The sequence below is a fragment of the Schistocerca cancellata genome, chromosome 2, assembly GCF_023864275.1.
Source record: "Schistocerca cancellata isolate TAMUIC-IGC-003103 chromosome 2, iqSchCanc2.1, whole genome shotgun sequence".
Classification (NCBI taxonomy): Eukaryota; Metazoa; Arthropoda; class Insecta; order Orthoptera; family Acrididae; genus Schistocerca; species Schistocerca cancellata.
Genome location: NC_064627.1, coordinates 10,501,639 through 10,518,646, shown reverse-complemented (window position 1 = coordinate 10,518,646; position 17,008 = coordinate 10,501,639). Strand labels below are relative to the sequence as shown.

The window sequence follows — 17,008 nt, the reverse complement described above, 5'->3', positions numbered from 1 at the left end:
TACTCGACTGCCATCAGTGGTGGTCAGCACAAGAGGACCGGGCTCCACGCGGCCCTACCGAGAGGTGCACGGCGCTGGCGCACCCAACTGCATCTGCAGCAGCAATCTGAGCAGCACAGTGACACGGCTAACTGTTACAAATCGGTTCCATCGAGGACAGCTCCGTGCCACTGACCCCAAACCACCGCCATTTACGACTCCACTGGTCTCGAGAGAGAGCTCCAGTGGCGATCAGGTGCTCTTCCTGATTAAAGCCGGTTCCGCCTCGGTGCCAGTGATAGCGGAGTGGTGGTTACAGGAGGTCAGTTGAGGGCATGCAACCAACCTGCCTGCGATCTGTACACTCTGGACCCACGCCTCGAGTTACGGCCTGCGGTGCGATTTCGTATGACAGCAGGAGCACTCTAATGGTCATCCCACGCACCCTAATAGCAAAATTGTACATCATTTTGGTGATTCGACCGGTTATGCTGCCATTTGTGAAAAGCATTTCAGCGGGTGTTTTCCAACAGGACAACACTCCCCCACATACGGCTGTTGCAACCCAACGTGCTCTACAGTGTACCGACAAGCTGCCTTGGCGTGCTCGATCACTAGCTGTGTCTCCAGTCGAGTACGTATGGAACATCGTGTGGCGACCGCTCTGGCGTCATCCACAAAGGGCATTAACAGTCTCTGTATTGACCGAGCACTGCAACAGGCAGGGAACTCCGTCCCACAAACTGACATCCGGCACCTGTACAATGTAATACATGTATGTTTGCATGCTCGATTCAACATTTTTCCGGATTCAGCAGTTAGTACGTATCGGCATTTCACATTTGCAATGGCTTATCTCTCACTTAAATTAACTGTGATCTCGCAATGTTAATTAGCTGAATATGTTACGTAGACAAATGTATTCCCGTAATGATAACTCTACATTAATTACTTTTTGGTGCCACACTTTTTTCTCTCAGTGTATGTACACTAGGCATATATCAAACACATTTGAGAATGAAATGCGTTTTTCACGTAGGTACATGTCGAATCGTAACACTCGAAAACATCTTCAGTATAAATGACGAATTAACGACAGTAATGGTCGAAAACCTCCATGTGCATAGCATTTCAACTGGAGAAACTATCCTTAGTGCTGTGGGCAAGTACCGGCTGCCAGGACACGAATGCAACTGTCGCCAGCGGCACAGCGCCTGTCCAGGGCTCTGCGCGTGCCACACAGCGGCCTGCGCTGTACAGCCAGTCGAGCACAGGCGTACTGTTGTCGTAGCCGAAGCTTTTCACACAGTACAAGTTAGGTACAACCTAACCATCCTTTTTTCAGCAACGATATAGCTTTCACACAACTGTAGGTCACATAGTCGTGGTACAAAAACGATCGTATGGCATCGATGGCCGGGAGGCCCCACCTGGGGAAGCTCGGCTGCCAAATTGCAAGTCTCTTCAGTTGACGCCACACTACGCTGCACGCGTGATGATGAGGATGAAATGATGATTACGACAACACAACACCCAATCGCCGAGCGGAGAAAATCTTCGATCCGGCTGGGAATCGAAGCCAGTCCTGCTACATAGCAACCAGACGCGCTAAGCACTCAGCTATGGAGGTGGATAATCTTGGTACAAATTGTACAACGATAATGAAGTGTAAATGCACCCTTCCTACAGACTGAAAGACAAACAAAAACTATGTGGTCCAGCAGTGTTATGGAAATATACTCACTCGTTTCCTTTAACTCCACAAATGGTGTCAAAAGGCAAAATCGCCTTCCATGCATGTGAGAACAGGTAATGGACTGTTTCTGTATCTACTTGGATGTAAATATAACGTGCTGGATGTTATAATGAGACAACCAGACAATGAGAGGCATGGAAGCCATTCAGAGGTGTGTAGGTGTTCTTTTCAAGAAATATGAACGTGAAACTTCCTGGCAGATTAAAACTGTGTGCCCGACCGAGACTCGAACTCGGGACCTTTGCCTTTCGCGGGCAAGTGCTCTACCAACTGAGCTACCGAAGCACGACTCACGCCCGGTACTCACAGCTTTACTTCTGCCAGTACCTCGTCCCCTACCTTCCAAACTTTACAGAAGCTCTCCTGCGAACCTGCAGAACTAGCACTCCTGAAAGAAAGGATATTGCGGAGACATGGCTTAGCCACAGCCTGGGGGATGTTTCCAGAATGAGATTTTCACTCTGCAGCGGAGTGTGCGCTGATATGAAACTTCCTGGCAGATTAAAACTGTGTGCCCGACCGAGACTCGAACTCGGGACCTTTGCCTTTCGCGGGCAAGTGCTCTACCAACTGAGCTACCGAAGCACGACTCACGCCCGGTACTCACAGCTTTACTTCTGCCAGTACCTCGTCCCCTACCTTCCAAACTTTACAGAAGCTCTCCTGCGAACCTGCAGAACTAGCACTCCTGAAAGAAAGGATATTGCGGAGACATGGCTTAGCCACAGCCTGGGGGATGTTTCCAGAATGAGATTTTCACTCTGCAGCGGAGTGTGCGCTGATATGAAACTTCCTGGCAGATTAAAACTGTGTGCCCGACCGAGACTCGAACTCGGGACCTTTGCCTTTCGCGGGCAAGTGCTCTACCAACTGAGCTACCGAAGCACGACTCACGCCCGGTACTCACAGCTTTACTTCTGCCAGTACCTCGTCCCCTACCTTCCAAACTTTACAGAAGCTCTCCTGCGAACCTGCAGAACTAGCACTCCTGAAAGAAAGGATATTGCGGAGACATGGCTTAGCCACAGCCTGGGGGATGTTTCCAGAATGAGATTTTCACTCTGCAGCGGAGTGTGCGCTGATATGAAACTTCCTGGCAGATTAAAACTGTGTGCCCGACCGAGACTCGAACTCGGGACCTTTGCCTTTCGCGGGCAAGTGCTCTACCAACTGAGCTACCGAAGCACGACTCACGCCCGGTACTCACAGCTTTACTTCTGCCAGTACCTCGTCCCCTACCTTCCAAACTTTACAGAAGCTCTCCTGCGAACCTGCAGAACTAGCACTCCTGAAAGAAAGGATATTGCGGAGACATGGCTTAGCCACAGCCTGGGGGATGTTTCCAGAATGAGATTTTCACTCTGCAGCGGAGTGTGCGCTGATATGAAACTTCCTGGCAGATTAAAACTGTGTGCCCGACCGAGACTCGAACTCGGGACCTTTGCCTTTCGCGGGCAAGTGCTCTACCAACTGAGCTACCGAAGCACGACTCACGCCCGGTACTCACAGCTTTACTTCTGCCAGTACCTCGTCCCCTACCTTCCAAACTTTACAGAAGCTCTCCTGCGAACCTGCAGAACTAGCACTCCTGAAAGAAATGATATTGCGGAGACATGGCTTAGCCACAGCCTGGGAGATGTTTCCAGAATGAGATTTTCACTCTGCAGCGGAGTGTGCGCTGATATGAAACTTCCTGGCAGATTAAAACTGTGTGCCCGACCGAGACTCGAACTCGGGACCTTTGCCTTTCGCGGGCAAGTGCTCTACCAACTGAGCTACCGAAGCACGACTCACGCCCGGTACTCACAGCTTTACTTCTGCCAGTACCTCGTCCCCTACCTTCCAAACTTTACAGAAGCTCTCCTGCGAACCTGCAGAACTAGCACTCCTGAAAGAAAGGATATTGCGGAGACATGGCTTAGCCACAGCCTGGGGGATGTTTCCAGAATGAGATTTTCACTCTGCAGCGGAGTGTGCGCTGATATGAAACTTCCTGGCAGATTAAAACTGTGTGCCCGACCGAGACTCGAACTCGGGACCTTTGCCTTTCGCGGGCAAGTGCTCTACCAACTGAGCTACCGAAGCACGACTCACGCCCGGTACTCACAGCTTTACTTCTGCCAGTACCTCGTCCCCTACCTTCCAAACTTTACAGAAGCTCTCCTGCGAACCTGCAGAACTAGCACTCCTGAAAGAAAGGATATTGCGGAGACATGGCTTAGCCACAGCCTGGGGGATGTTTCCAGAATGAGATTTTCACTCTGCAGCGGAGTGTGCGCTGATATGAAACTTCCTGGCAGATTAAAACTGTGTGCCCGACCGAGACTCGAACTCGGGACCTTTGCCTTTCACGGGCAAGTGCTCTACCAACTGAGCTACCGAAGCACGACTCACGCCCGGTACTCACAGCTTTACTTCTGCCAGTACCTCGTCCCCTACCTTCCAAACTTTACAGAAGCTCTCCTGCGAACCTGCAGAACTAGCACTCCTGAAAGAAAGGATATTGCGGAGACATGGCTTAGCCACAGCCTGGGGGATGTTTCCAGAATGAGATTTTCACTCTGCAGCGGAGTGTGCGCTGATATGAAACTTCCTGGCAGATTAAAACTGTGTGCCCGACCGAGACTCGAACTCGGGACCTTTGCCTTTCGCGGGCAAGTGCTCTACCAACTGAGCTACCGAAGCACGACTCACGCCCGGTACTCACAGCTTTGCTTCTGCCAGTACCTCGTCCCCTACCTTCCAAACTTTACAGAAGCTCTCCTGCGAACCTGCAGAACTAGCACTCCTGAAAGAAAGGATATTGCGGAGACATGGCTTAGCCACAGCCTGGGGGATGTTTCCAGAATGAGATTTTCACTCTGCAGCGGAGTGTGCGCTGATATGAAACTTCCTGGCAGATTAAAACTGTGTGCCCGACCGAGACTCGAACTCGGGACCTTTGCCTTTCGCGGGCAAGTGCTCTACCAACTGAGCTACCGAAGCACGACTCACGCCCGGTACTCACAGCTTTACTTCTGCCAGTACCTCGTCCCCTACCTTCCAAACTTTACAGAAGCTCTCCTGCGAACCTGCAGAACTAGCACTCCTGAAAGAAAGGATATTGCGGAGACATGGCATCAGCGCACACTCCGCTGCAGAGTGAAAATCTCATTCTGGAAACATCCCCCAGGCTGTGGCTAAGCCATGTCTCCGCAATATCATTTCTTTCAGGAGTGCTAGTTCTGCAGGTTCGCAGGAGAGCTTCTGTAAAGTTTGGAAGGTAGGGGACGAGGTACTGGCAGAAGTAAAGCTGTGAGTACCGGGCGTGAGTCGTGCTTCGGTAGCTCAGTTGGTAGAGCACTTGCCCGCGAAAGGCAAAGGTCCCGAGTTCGAGTCTCGGTCGGGCACACAGTTTTAATCTGCCAGGAAGTTTCATATCAGCGCACACTCCGCTGCAGAGTGAAAATCTCATTCTGGAAACATCCCCCAGGCTGTGGCTAAGCCATGTCTCCGCAATATCCTTTCTTTCAGGAGTGCTAGTTCTGCAGGTTCGCAGGAGAGCTTCTGTAAAGTTTGGAAGGTAGGGGACGAGGTACTGGCAGAAGTAAAGCTGTGAGTACCGGGCGTGAGTCGTGCTTCGGTAGCTCAGTTGGTAGAGCACTTGCCCGCGAAAGGCAAAGGTCCCGAGTTCGAGTCTCGGTCGGGCACACAGTTTTAATCTGCCAGGAAGTTTCATATCAGCGCACACTCCGCTGCAGAGTGAAAATCTCATTCTGGAAACATCCCCCAGGCTGTGGCTAAGCCATGTCTCCGCAATATCCTTTCTTTCAGGAGTGCTAGTTCTGCAGGTTCGCAGGAGAGCTTCTGTAAAGTTTGGAAGGTAGGGGACGAGGTACTGGCAGAAGTAAAGCTGTGAGTACCGGGCGTGAGTCGTGCTTCGGTAGCTCAGTTGGTAGAGCACTTGCCCGCGAAAGGCAAAGGTCCCGAGTTCGAGTCTCGGTCGGGCACACAGTTTTAATCTGCCAGGAAGTTTCATATCAGCGCACACTCCGCTGCAGAGTGAAAATCTCATTCTGGAAACATCCCCCAGGCTGTGGCTAAGCCATGTCTCCGCAATATCCTTTCTTTCAGGAGTGCTAGTTCTGCAGGTTCGCAGGAGAGCTTCTGTAAAGTTTGGAAGGTAGGGGACGAGGTACTGGCAGAAGTAAAGCTGTGAGTACCGGGCGTGAGTCGTGCTTCGGTAGCTCAGTTGGTAGAGCACTTGCCCGCGAAAGGCAAAGGTCCCGAGTTCGAGTCTCGGTCGGGCACACAGTTTTAATCTGCCAGGAAGTTTCATATCAGCGCACACTCCGCTGCAGAGTGAAAATCTCATTCTGGAAACATCTCCCAGGCTGTGGCTAAGCCATGTCTCCGCAATATCATTTCTTTCAGGAGTGCTAGTTCTGCAGGTTCGCAGGAGAGCTTCTGTAAAGTTTGGAAGGTAGGGGACGAGGTACTGGCAGAAGTAAAGCTGTGAGTACCGGGCGTGAGTCGTGCTTCGGTAGCTCAGTTGGTAGAGCACTTGCCCGCGAAAGGCAAAGGTCCCGAGTTCGAGTCTCGGTCGGGCACACAGTTTTAATCTGCCAGGAAGTTTCATATCAGCGCACACTCCGCTGCAGAGTGAAAATCTCATTCTGGAAACATCCCCCAGGCTGTGGCTAAGCCATGTCTCCGCAATATCCTTTCTTTCAGGAGTGCTAGTTCTGCAGGTTCGCAGGAGAGCTTCTGTAAAGTTTGGAAGGTAGGGGACGAGGTACTGGCAGAAGTAAAGCTGTGAGTACCGGGCGTGAGTCGTGCTTCGGTAGCTCAGTTGGTAGAGCACTTGCCCGCGAAAGGCAAAGGTCCCGAGTTCGAGTCTCGGTCGGGCACACAGTTTTAATCTGCCAGGAAGTTTCATATCAGCGCACACTCCGCTGCAGAGTGAAAATCTCATTCTGGAAACATCCCCCAGGCTGTGGCTAAGCCATGTCTCCGCAATATCCTTTCTTTCAGGAGTGCTAGTTCTGCAGGTTCGCAGGAGAGCTTCTGTAAAGTTTGGAAGGTAGGGGACGAGGTACTGGCAGAAGTAAAGCTGTGAGTACCGGGCGTGAGTCGTGCTTCGGTAGCTCAGTTGGTAGAGCACTTGCCCGCGAAAGGCAAAGGTCCCGAGTTCGAGTCTCGGTCGGGCACACAGTTTTAATCTGCCAGGAAGTTTCATATCAGCGCACACTCCGCTGCAGAGTGAAAATCTCATTCTGGAAACATCCCCCAGGCTGTGGCTAAGCCATGTCTCCGCAATATCCTTTCTTTCAGGAGTGCTAGTTCTGCAGGTTCGCAGGAGAGCTTCTGTAAAGTTTGGAAGGTAGGGGACGAGGTACTGGCAGAAGTAAAGCTGTGAGTACCGGGCGTGAGTCGTGCTTCGGTAGCTCAGTTGGTAGAGCACTTGCCCGCGAAAGGCAAAGGTCCCGAGTTCGAGTCTCGGTCGGGCACACAGTTTTAATCTGCCAGGAAGTTTCATATCAGCGCACACTCCGCTGCAGAGTGAAAATCTCATTCTGGAAACATCCCCCAGGCTGTGGCTAAGCCATGTCTCCGCAATATCCTTTCTTTCAGGAGTGCTAGTTCTGCAGGTTCGCAGGAGAGCTTCTGTAAAGTTTGGAAGGTAGGGGACGAGGTACTGGCAGAAGTAAAGCTGTGAGTACCGGGCGTGAGTCGTGCTTCGGTAGCTCAGTTGGTAGAGCACTTGCCCGCGAAAGGCAAAGGTCCCGAGTTCGAGTCTCGGTCGGGCACACAGTTTTAATCTGCCAGGAAGTTTCATATCAGCGCACACTCCGCTGCAGAGTGAAAATCTCATTCTGGAAACATCCCCCAGGCTGTGGCTAAGCCATGTCTCCGCAATATCCTTTCTTTCAGGAGTGCTAGTTCTGCAGGTTCGCAGGAGAGCTTCTGTAAAGTTTGGAAGGTAGGGGACGAGGTACTGGCAGAAGCAAAGCTGTGAGTACCGGGCGTGAGTCGTGCTTCGGTAGCTCAGTTGGTAGAGCACTTGCCCGCGAAAGGCAAAGGTCCCGAGTTCGAGTCTCGGTCGGGCACACAGTTTTAATCTGCCAGGAAGTTTCATATCAGCGCACACTCCGCTGCAGAGTGAAAATCTCATTCTGGAAACATCCCCCAGGCTGTGGCTAAGCCATGTCTCCGCAATATCCTTTCTTTCAGGAGTGCTAGTTCTGCAGGTTCGCAGGAGAGCTTCTGTAAAGTTTGGAAGGTAGGGGACGAGGTACTGGCAGAAGTAAAGCTGTGAGTACCGGGCGTGAGTCGTGCTTCGGTAGCTCAGTTGGTAGAGCACTTGCCCGCGAAAGGCAAAGGTCCCGAGTTCGAGTCTCGGTCGGGCACACAGTTTTAATCTGCCAGGAAGTTTCATATCAGCGCACACTCCGCTGCAGAGTGAAAATCTCATTCTGGAAACATCCCCCAGGCTGTGGCTAAGCCATGTCTCCGCAATATCCTTTCTTTCAGGAGTGCTAGTTCTGCAGGTTCGCAGGAGAGCTTCTGTAAAGTTTGGAAGGTAGGGGACGAGGTACTGGCAGAAGTAAAGCTGTGAGTACCGGGCGTGAGTCGTGCTTCGGTAGCTCAGTTGGTAGAGCACTTGCCCGCGAAAGGCAAAGGTCCCGAGTTCGAGTCTCGGTCGGGCACACAGTTTTAATCTGCCAGGAAGTTTCATATCAGCGCACACTCCGCTGCAGAGTGAAAATCTTATTCTGGAAACATCCCCCAGGCTGTGGCTAAGCCATGTCTCCGCAATATCCTTTCTTTCAGGAGTGCTAGTTCTGCAGGTTCGCAGGAGAGCTTCTGTAAAGTTTGGAAGGTAGGGGACGAGGTACTGGCAGAAGTAAAGCTGTGAGTACCGGGCGTGAGTCGTGCTTCGGTAGCTCAGTTGGTAGAGCACTTGCCCGCGAAAGGCAAAGGTCCCGAGTTCGAGTCTCGGTCGGGCACACAGTTTTAATCTGCCAGGAAGTTTCATATCAGCGCACACTCCGCTGCAGAGTGAAAATCTCATTCTGGAAACATCCCCCAGGCTGTGGCTAAGCCATGTCTCCGCAATATCCTTTCTTTCAGGAGTGCTAGTTCTGCAGGTTCGCAGGAGAGCTTCTGTAAAGTTTGGAAGGTAGGGGACGAGGTACTGGCAGAAGTAAAGCTGTGAGTACCGGGCGTGAGTCGTGCTTCGGTAGCTCAGTTGGTAGAGCACTTGCCCGCGAAAGGCAAAGGTCCCGAGTTCGAGTCTCGGTCGGGCACACAGTTTTAATCTGCCAGGAAGTTTCATATCAGCGCACACTCCGCTGCAGAGTGAAAATCTTATTCTGGAAACATCCCCCAGGCTGTGGCTAAGCCATGTCTCCGCAATATCCTTTCTTTCAGGAGTGCTAGTTCTGCAGGTTCGCAGGAGAGCTTCTGTAAAGTTTGGAAGGTAGGGGACGAGGTACTGGCAGAAGTAAAGCTGTGAGTACCGGGCGTGAGTCGTGCTTCGGTAGCTCAGTTGGTAGAGCACTTGCCCGCGAAAGGCAAAGGTCCCGAGTTCGAGTCTCGGTCGGGCACACAGTTTTAATCTGCCAGGAAGTTTCATATCAGCGCACACTCCGCTGCAGAGTGAAAATCTCATTCTATGAACGTGAAAGTTTATAGAACCTACAGCCAGCAATGTATATCTCATGTGACACCCATAGCTAAAGTATCATTACTTGATGACAAGGAACGTGTTTCACGCATTTGTATGTCAGACGCATGTGTAAAACTTTAAGGACTGTTTGACAAGCGCACAAGATCCTAATTTCATTTCTGGCTTCGGACATGACGGTGTGTTAATGTAACACATCCCGTCAATGACTCAGAACTGCTGCAGCTATGAAACCAAACGACTCGGTTAACATCCACACAGCGTTCACGTGTACCACATACGACAGTCAGACGTGGAGAAGTAAAAGTCTCATCTTGCTACATATTTGATGAACTATGACAAGTGACACAGGTTTGAAATCGACGTTAAACTATAGTGCAGTACAGCCAATACTTAGAGGAATAACTTGGAATAATATGATAATTTCTCATGTTTAGCAATACGTCTAACTCTTCACTCCTCGAATAAACAGAAAACGATCAAGTTTTCAGCTGGTGCCATAATTTTTAAGCGATACCTTACATAAATTACAAGAGTTTTGCGTTGTACACGGGACATCTAACACCTCCAGCGGATTTCTAGTGGTGCTGTCATCTGAGGCTGAACATCAGCTGGACCTGTGAGCCACGGAGCTCAGTGTAGCCGTAAGAAAGGTGAAGATGAGTGCTTTACGGGGAGACATCGTGGCATTAGGCCTGCGGTATTGGACACATGTTTGTACGATATGCATCTGTAAGTGTGGTATAGACATCCGATGTTTCCACAGGGTATCTGAATCACTGCAGGTGACTACAGGTGTGCTTCATTGAGCAACACGCTTGCTGCCCGAGGTTGCCAACACTCGTGATACTGAGGATCTGCTATATACGTTTACAGTTTAAGATTGTCAGCAAATCAAACACGCTACCACTGATTCTTCTAGGTTTTCTTAAGTTATCTGACGTCGCAAGTTCACACACAACTCGCATAAATGGTAAGTGTAAAGGTGACACCCAATAGAATCCCGAACACATTATGGCTGAGACATCTACGTGGCTCCTTCTCAAACCACTGTAGCATCATTTGAGACTTGTACGAATACCATAAGAGTGTTTGTGCAGAATGCTTCCCAAGGTAGTAGCGGTACGTTCTTACTACAGCTTTCAGTAGGTTCCCAACTAGTGGTAGCTGTATTCGAATCATAACAATAGATTCTCAGCTAGTTGTACCACAGTGACCATACAGTCGTGTAATGGAAGACAGTGTTATTCTTTAACTAACATTAATTGTACAGTCCAGTTCAATTCAAATCCAAATTCAGTTCAATTCATATTCAATTCATTCTAAAGTAGATGTAATGCAACGCATACAGACTTTTTTGATGGGTGACGGTATTGTACTAACACTAAATTTAGCCGTAACGTAGTAGCGTTGGGAAGATGGAAATTTGATATCAATGTAGAGGGAATTTCAATCTCCAACAATTCAAAAAATGGTTCAAATGGCTCTGAGCACTATGGGACTCAACTGCTGAGGTCATTAGTCCCCTAGAACTTAGAACTAGTTAAACCTAACTAACCTAAGGACATCACAAACATCCATGCCCGAGGCAGGATTCGAACCTGCGACCGCAGTGGTCCTGCGGTTCCAGACTGCAGCGCCTTTAACCGCACGGCCACTTCGGCCGGCTCCAACAATTCTTTCGATAAACAGATATCAATCTAATGTCTAGGCTAACATTGCATTTTTTAAAGTGATTCCTCACATAAACTGTGTTTTATGTTATACATAAGACATTTAACATTTCGAGTGGATTTCTAAATGGTCAAACTTGAGGAATCTCTAGGTGCAAGTAATATGTGAAAGATATCCATCTTCTTAATCGATGGGTGGGATAGTGCGACTTCAATTTCCGAGCTTCCATATGATTCGTAACTCAGGTTCAGGAAGAGGCTGTATGAGTCCTTGAACAAGGACGCTTGAGCAAGAGACTTAGCAAGGTCATGATAGCAGGTCTCACCAGAAGTAAACTCAACACTAGTGCAGACTTAGAGAAATTCTACAAGCTTTCTAGATTGTAAGACATTGAAATATGGTCATGTGTAGTAAAATATTTCTGACAAGCATCGAACTTTGTTTTTCAAGGTTGGGGAGTTTGGTTTTATAAAGGCTACGCTGAAATATTTTCGGCAAAGTTTACACTTTGAATGTTCCATACGATGTGGGAATATGGTGGGAAATTGAACAATTTGTGGCTACACGTAAGTCACTTCATAACAGTTACCGCACACATGTACATCTTACAGAAAAACTGTAACAAATTGCCCAAAAATTGCAACAGATTACCCCAAACCACAACAAATTAGCTTCCAAACTGTAAAATACTGCCTCCCACGTGGAACAAACTGCCTCCAAAGTGCAACAAATTCCCCCCGAACTAAGAAATTGCCCCAGAATCGCAACATAGTGCCCCAAAATTGTAACGTAGTGCCTCAGTACACACAAATGCTGTAGAGAAGTTTCAAAACTGACTATTATCAGTAGGTATAACTGCAGTGTGCAACTCTTACTGGATTAATGTACAACCTGTGTGGAGGGCTGCGCAAGAACATCAGAAATATAGAACAGGAATACCGTGCACAGCGCATACTTTTAGGAATCTCTCTGTAATCGAGTATAACAGGATGGGCAAGTTGTCACATTGCATTACAAACTATCACTGTGAAACAAGATACCTGTGTCACTTTCAGAGGCTTACCACCACAAGAGACATATCACAAAGCAGCGAAAGACGTCACCGAAAAAGACCGCTAATACGCTCGTAAATTTGAAATAAATTTCATGACAATGAAGCTGTTCAGTCGAACAACGGAAAATGATATTACAGGTGACCCTAATCTAGCTGTACCTAACGTTTCCAAAAAAACTCGTCAGATTTTTTTTTCTAATCTGAACGAAAAATCCACAAAAAGCAGCTGCTGATGATAAAAAGGCATGCTTATGCGTACTCTGCGCCAGAAAAAACATCTAAACCCAGTCCTCAACCTCTGCAAAGCTTGATTCAAGTGCAGCTTATTTACAAAGAGAATAACAAGAGGACAGACCAAGGCTATTGACTACTTCACCTAGTACGGTCCGAATTTTAATGACCTAAAAAACAGTTAAATATGCGAGCATTTATGACCTAAGACTCATATAAATATGAGCTTAAAAATAAAATATATTTCATTCTTGCTGATCTTTCGTTACAACTTCTGAACAGATTGCTAGCCCTGCAACGCGGCGCCGCACTCCTCGGAAGCTGCCGAGTCTGGGAGGGGGGGGGGGGGGGAGCGGAAGAAGAAGAAGAAAGGCAACAGTGACGGCTCTGCATAACCTCTGGTTTTCCCAGTTCTGCTTGTTTCGCGTCATGTAATATGTAGGGCCCAGATTTTAATGACCAAAATAACCGTGAAATATGCGATCATTTATAACCTAAATCTGACATAAAAACTGAAAAATAAAATATAGCTTCATCTAAGTTTCTTTAAGAACATTCTCGTTGATTTTTTTTACATACCATGTAACACAAAATTCACTTTTGAACAAATTGGGAGTATAGTACTTACTTTTTCACAGTGTTTGAGAATAGCTAGCAGTTATTTTTCAAATTTGTCTACATATCTGAAAAAAAACACGAAGTACAGTGAAAACAATAACACCTATCCAAATAATGAAACCATGTTTTTACTACTGGACACTACTTGTTTGAAGAGTTAGAGTAATCCTTTCAATCTTCAGTTCGTGCAAAGTCGCACTCGGTCACAAGCTGCATTTTCGGGTTTTCCAATCTCAAATATCTGCTGTTGACACTGGGGATAATTTTGTATCTGCTAAAACTCTTCTCCACATCACAGGACGTCACAGGGTAGTATTTGAAGGTGGCGAGGTCACTGCAGCCCAGGTTTGGTTCATTGTCTTCGAAACGTTGTGCCACTCCCAGAAAGACTGTCACTAATTTTGTGCCGTACTAAAGCACTGACAGTGTTCAGAGCTGCCTGTCAACGCTGATTTAACCAGCCGCCCGTTGCTCGTCGGTCCTCGTTGGAGAGCATCAGTACTGAGTGATAGGAAGACGTTACTTAGCGAGTAGTACTTGGAAATAGGAGGCACAGGAAGCCACTTCATAAAGAGAAGTTACGTTTGCTTCCGTTTTAGAAATAAAGTGGTATATTAATGTACAGATTCACCGCAATTTCTCTCCTTCCTTGTTTGTGTGGCTGCTGACTCGACAGCAGCCGACACATTGTAGGACTCTGCAGTTTTTTGTTCACTTTGTGAGCCACATGACCACGAGCTCGACTTTGCATATGTTGCACACACTTGAGCACCTGTAGCTTCCAGTCTTGTTGTGGGTTCTGATACCGTAGAAAAGTTGTCGTTGATATATGCCAAGTCTCTAGGCGAGGTATCTGTAAAGGCCCCTTTCACAGTTTTGATAGCACTTGATCAAGTTCACAAATGACTGTCTTTACTTTGATGTATTTGGTGCAGTAATACTCTGCAGCTTCAAGCCAAGAACGGCACCGTGTAAGAACAGGTGGAGGACAACGGGCAATGAAGATACTTTCGACTGCTTAAGCCACGTATGAAACACCATTTCTTCACGCGTCAACTTTTATTATAACATTTGCAACATAACGCCCACCTACATGGGTGGTTTCTTCTATGAACATTTTGTCTTGTCCAGCACCTCGTAGCACAGGGATAAATTATTCTTTGTCAGTGTAGATTCATTTGGAACTGAATGTGTTGCGTACAAGAACTGTTTGAAGGCTGATTCCTCAGCTTCTCCTATGACATATTGAAAGACACCATCCTCTCAGACAGCGCCTGCACAGTTGAAGATGGACTTGCCTTCTCGAGTGTCGTTTCATTTTCAGGACTTGTCTTCACACAATTGCTGTCTTTAGTGGTATTACGCTGTCGTTGGACATTAAAGCGCTTTTTTGCACCAAGTTTAACTTTACGAAGTTTACAAAATAATATTTCCACGTCAGTACCGAAGACCACTCTTCAAAATGACGGACAAAAGCTCACAACTTCATGCTTTTGGAGCACTTCGGTTTGGGCATGTTGAACCCTACTGCGTTCGTATCCAGACTGGACTCCGTGGCGACGCGTGCGACGCAAACTACGCCGGAAGCCACCCCTGCCTTCTGTCGACCCCGCGCAACAACGGCTTTCATCGGCAAACCGACTGGCGAGTGACGCAGCTTGTCCACTACAGTAACGATAAATGAAGCTTTGTAATAATTGTCGTATTTATTTGTGACAACATCACTTGAAACGTGTCGTGTAGGAATCATTTTCATTTTTTTATTCTTGTGACCTTCAAGATGCGCCCAATAGGTGCATTTTTGGCAAAACTTGGCCGAAATATGACCTGTTACTAAGAAAGTTGTAAATATGACTTCATTTACGTTTGTGCAATGAAAACACATTATTCTACACCACAATACTTGAATTCGTCCACAAATTGTTGTAAAATTCACCGTTACTCCGTGGAGAAATCGATGCCCCCAGCAATGAGTTCAAACTTGTCACTTTTCGGCAGTGTTAACTACCTTCAGGAAGTTTCAGAGACGCGACCAGTGGACTGGCTGGGACACGTACGCCGCTCACAGTTCACACACTGCCTCCAGCTGGTTTCTTGCTACATTCGCCAATATCTCCACGACAACAAAAACAGCAATGCGGTTCAAAGTCTCACACAAAAACACCGCATTCTAATTACCACAGTAACAGGTGGGATTTATTTGCCTCGCCACGTTCGCTTCGTTCAGTGAGCACTACTTGCAGCTAGGTAACGGCTCGACACTGCTCTAAGACATGTCGACGTGTCGTACTATGGAGCACGTTCGTGTAACACTCGCTTAGGAGCTCGGAAAGTACTAACCAGAATTCGACGCTCGCGCACACCTTAGGATTTTTGCAGTCTTTTTTTTATTTTACGTTTTGGCAACTTTATTTTCACAAAGATGCAGTGAATGTTGTGTTCGTTTAGAAGCCAGCAGCCCCGCCGAGCACGGCGCACGGCTTCCCGGCTGGACAGCGGGAGCTGGCAGCCACTCCAACTCTTTCCACACACCCTGGACATTCGGCCGACCGGGCTCCGCAGGTGCAGGCAGGCACTTCCGTGCTCGAGTCCACGCTCGCGCTGGAAGATAGTACTTTCCGTCCTGTCGCTTCAAAAGTTCATGTTGAGCAGGTGCTGGGAAACAGCTGCCAACATGGGAAGCTCGTTCGCCCTGGAGCCGGCCTCCTGCACGACCCGTTTAGGACGATTACCGAAAGACCAGTCCGTCACCTCCAGTCTGGAGAAAATCTCCCACACGTACGCCTCCAGGAAATGGTATGTTACAGACGTTTAAAAGAAGTGTAGTTTTTTAAAATAGTCAGCCTCGTATATTGTTAGAGGGATCTTGACGTTTCGCTGAGTAGACGGCCTCGGAGAGAGCGTGACGGTGTGTTGTTTGTGTTGCAGGTAGGTCCGCGGGAAAGTTGCGGGGGCTGGCCGCCGGTGGGCGGTGGGCGGTGAGCCGCAGCCGGCGCAACTAGGCTGGGCTGGGCTGGCGGGTCGCAGCAGCAGCTCGGCCAGGCTGGTCCCTCTGCCGCTGCAGTTACACCGTGAAACAGCCCGCGCAGCGAACAACGCTTCGGCAGTCGGCGCCACTGCCGCCACGGGAAGTTACGTGCCATCTTAAACGCAATAGGCTCCGTATGTTGAACGTGAGGCGTCGGCAGCCAATCGGCACGCAGCAGCTGCCTGCCCTCTGTAAGGAGTAGTCGCCGGCCATACCTCCGATCTGCGAGCTGCGATAATGTGTCGCTCTTCTTCAGCATAATTATAGGAATGCGAGCCTCTCATAGTTCTTGGGAAGTAATGTCTCTTTTAATTACAAGTTATATCTGGGTCTGTTTACATTTCGTTTATATTTTTCACCCCAAGAACTCGTGACGACAGTGTCGTTGACACGAAGTGTATTGCCCTCTCGGAAAACGGAAAGGGTTTCCCGTAACTACAGCAACAGCTCTCTTACCAAACATTCCACTGTAAAACCGAGCCTTACCTACGATTGTGTATTTTGAACCACCTACAGAGGTTGGCCGAAAACATCGGAACATCCCGCGAAATGCATCTTCGGACGTAAATGCAGACGTTAGCCGGTGTACTTGAGCTGGCGTGGCACCTACGCGGCGCCCTCGGTACTGTCCTGTTTTGAGTGCATTCTGTATGAGGGAGCTCAGTGAATTCGAACGTGGGCAAACTATTGGTGCTCGTGTGGTGCGTGATTCTGTAACAAACGTGACCGAACTCTTTGGCGTTTCGAGAGGCGCCGTATCGAAGATACGGACCTTATACGTGGAAAGCGAGAAAACATCATTCCCTAAGTCACAACGCGGACAAAAGTGTGTGTCGTGTGCGTGACTGTCGATCATTGAGAAGGGCCGTGAGAAAGAAAGCGGAGGACAACTGCAAAAGTCACTGCGAACTGAATACACAACTAGCGGACCCCGGCAGTACCAAAACAGCACGAAGGCAGCTCCAGAAGCAGGGACGTGCAGGCTCAGCTGCAACTCCG

General features: G+C 48.5%; 1 protein-coding gene and 1 non-coding gene across 7 annotated transcripts in view; both read right to left on the bottom strand.

Moving 5' to 3' along the window:
• The window catches only part of LOC126161301 (caskin-2), a 1,090,260-nt gene that overhangs the window by 260,385 nt on the left and 812,867 nt on the right, over window positions 1-17,008 (bottom strand). The window lies entirely within an intron of this gene.
• Window positions 4,047-4,121, bottom strand: Trnas-uga (transfer RNA serine (anticodon UGA)). The gene has a single exon. It is a non-coding gene; the product is annotated as a tRNA-Ser (tRNA).